Genomic DNA, 3,476 nt, shown 5'->3' with positions numbered 1-3,476 from the left:
TGCTTTTTTTTTAGAGTAAGCAAATATCTTGATGCCTCTAGGAACTCCTGTGCCATCTAAAATGCTCACCCAGGCCCTCAAGGCATCCCCATTGTCCTGAGTTTCAACTGAACATCCCTCAATAACAAGATCATTCACCCTGGCTAGTTGATGTCTTCTTTTTTCTTTTGGCAGCAAAATTGCAGCTCTAGGGAAGGGTGCAGGGTGCCACAATCTTTGCTTAATTAGTGAAGAGTCAAAAGATACTGTGTGATAGTAATAGAAGAGGAACTAAAGGGATATTATTTACTTTTACAAAATAGTAACTTAACGATCAAAAATTAGGAGGGAGAGAAACTAAATGACCTAAATTCTGAAGCTTTTAAATCCATAAATAACATATACAGATGTCAAATTATAATGTACACCTGAAAATTATATAATTGTATTAACCAATGTTACCCCAATAAACTTAATTTAAAAATTTAAAAAATAAAAAAAAAATCTATAAATAACAGAAAGGCAAATACTGCATGGTATCTCTTATATGTGGAATATAAAAAAAGTCAGACTCATAGAAACAGAATAAAAAAGTGTTTTCCAGGGGCTGGTGGGTAAGAGAAATAGGGAGAAGTTGGTAAAAGGGTACAAACTTTCAGCTATAAGATGAATAAGGTCTGAGGACCTAATGTAAAACGTGGTGGCTGTAGTTGAAAACACTGCACTGTAAAATTGAAATTAGCTAAGAGAGTAGAACTCAAATGTTCTCACCAAAAAATAAAATAAAATAAAATAAAATGTGAGTTGATGGATATGTTAACTATATGGAAGGCATCCTACCACAAGGTATATGTTTATCAAATCATTATGATGGTCTATGGCCATGCCATCCTGAACACGCCCGATCTCGTCTGATCTCGGAAGCTAAGCAGGGTCAGGCCTGGCTAGTACTTGGATGGGAGACCACCTCAGAAGACCAGGAGCTGTAGGCGTAAAAAAAAAAAAATTATGATGAATTATGATATACACTTTAAATATCTCACAATTTTATTTGTCGATTATACCTCAACAAAGCTGAACAAAATCTAGAGATAATATTACAAAGGCATTATTTAGAGTTATCGAAGTAAATGTCAGAGAAACAAATAGCTTGGCCTCATCAAGAAGGTCTGGGGATGTGGGTACAGTTGCCTCTCATAAACTCATCTGCAGAATTTTATTTATTTCCCCCTGTGCTTATTAGGGACATCTTGCATTTTTTTCAGAATGGCTGCCTCATACTTCAAAGTCCTCTGCAGTAACTACACATTCATCTGTATAACAACCCCTCAGGTAGCTATTAATAGAAGAGGTACCCATTTTTGAGCAAGTGAGAAAATAGAGACCACTGTCGCACAGCCAAGCCTCCCATCTCCAGACTCCTGGTTCATGCTTTCTCCTATCCCACAGATCAGCCTCCCTCCCTTAAAGCAAACTGGACGTTTGTGTGGGTTTTCCAGCTGTTAGGGCTCTCACAGATATTTTGCTTTTATTCTGAGAATTGACAGAAAAGGAATTACCAGCCATTTCTTGCGGGTATGGGAGCTGAGATTCACACACGGCGGCTCCAACTCCAAGCTTGGGCTCTTTCCACTCCCTTTCCTCTTCTTCCTTTGGTGGGGTCAGTTTGGTGGGGGAGAGTTAGAGCCTCAAGGAGGCCTGTGGAGAGAGACAAATCCAGAGGTCACTGGACTGCAAGGGAGGAGGCAGTCCTAGAGCAGCTTCTCATCAGAGCCCAGGCGGCATGCCAACCCACCCCAAGGCATTGTGTGGGCATCGTCTAATCTCAGACCTGACGTGCCAGCCCTTCCTCAAGATGTTCCATCCTGAGATGAGTCATCCTAGGGCCCAGGGGTGGACCAGGAGCGGATGAATCCATCTAGGGTATATCCTGGAGGAGCTGGAGAAGAAAAGGAAGGTGACTCGGTGGCTTGGGAAATCTGGCTCCTGTTTGTCAGCCTCTTCCTAAGGTTCTGGGCTGTCCCCACATTCCCCAAACGGGCACAGACAAATTGCCTTTTTACCTGAGCTGTGGTAACAGAGCCTGAGACCAAGGAGTTTCTTGAACTTTAGAGCCAAAGAAGATCATATAAAGCTGGGAAGGATCTTTGGGAGTATCTGGTCTAAATGCCTCAGTGTACAGAGGAGGAAGCTGAGGCCCAGAGCGGTGATCCCAGCCTGGAACCAGGACACCATGGCGCCTCTTCCCTGAGCTGCAGGAGACCTCAAGAGGTCACTTCCTCTTCCTCCAGGCAAAATTTGGCTTCATCCAGCTCACAAAGCTGAGACTCTCTCTTCTGTGTTGAATAGATGGAAAATGGAATTTACAGGTATCTGCCTCACTTCTCTCCTAAAAGATACCTACAGTTCTTCCTCCTTGGTACCCTGTTCTATTGTTTTTATGTCTCTCACATTTGAAAAATCCCTGGGTTGTCTGACCCAATCTCTCACTCTGCAATTTAAGAGCAACAAAGCTCAGCTCACCTTCTGCTAATTTTCCTCCCTTGCTCTTTCTTCCTTCTCACTCTGGTGTAGAACTGGCTACATAATTTGTGGGGCTCAGTACAAAATGAAAATGCCGAGCCCTTTGTTCGAACATTATTAAGAATTTTAAGATGGCAACAGCAGAGCATTACACCAAGCATGGGGGGACGAGGGGTTGTGTGTCTCCACAGCTTAAACACCCATGAACTGGTCCTGCCCAGGTGGCAAGAGCAATGTTTGAACTCAATACTCATAGCTGGTTCTGAAAAGTCAAGTTGTCCATCCCTCTGCCTTCATGCCAGACTCCAGGTCACCTGCCTTTCATAGGTGAGAATCTCCTTGAAGTTTCACCTGTATACCCTTCCCAGGATCTCCAGGCCTCTGCTTCACACACTGCTGGGAAATCCTTGTAAATATCTAAATTTAAATCTTAGTCCTTTGGGCCTGTTTCCTCTTGTTCTGTCCTCACTGATTATGAGGAACAGCTGGTCCTCCTGAGTAATTAATTCTTGTAGACTTGGACACAGTCTGCGATTCGTTTTCCCTTTCCTCACTGGGCTCAGTCTCCACGGCCTTCTCCAACTGTCCCTTTTCTGATGCCCTCCGCAGGTTTTCTGCTTGCTGTGTAAGGCATGGGATTCACAAGAAGCTCCAAAGAGCACCAGTCAGGGTCCAGAGGGCTCACTGCCAGGGAGGTGGGGAAGACTCCAGCATGAAAAATAACCGGTTCCCCATCAGGCCTTGCCTTCCTCCTCCAAATTGTACTCTACTTTTATCTGCTTCATGAACTCTTCCCAGATAAAGTCCCCACCCTCACTGACTCTCAGTGGGGACTCTCAGCTCTTGTTCATCTCAATGTTTCTGTTCTCAGTGTGTGTCTCAAATTGAATGCTTTCTCCTCCCAGGACAGAGTTCCATGGGCTGGGGCTGGAAGAGGTTTATCAGAAGCCATAGCAGGGCAGAGGAGAGAGTGG

At 44.0% G+C, this 3,476-nt stretch overlaps 1 pseudogene; it reads left to right on the top strand.

The window, feature by feature from the left end:
* Positions 1 to 852: 852 nt before the first annotated feature.
* On the top strand, positions 853 to 971 carry LOC112478482 (annotated as a pseudogene).
* Positions 972 to 3,476: the final 2,505 nt, after the last annotated feature.

This window comes from Pteropus alecto, unplaced genomic scaffold (genome assembly GCF_000325575.1).
Source record: "Pteropus alecto unplaced genomic scaffold, ASM32557v1 scaffold220, whole genome shotgun sequence".
In the NCBI taxonomy this organism is placed as follows: Eukaryota; Metazoa; Chordata; class Mammalia; order Chiroptera; family Pteropodidae; genus Pteropus; species Pteropus alecto.
This window is presented reverse-complemented; position numbering and strand designations above follow the sequence as displayed.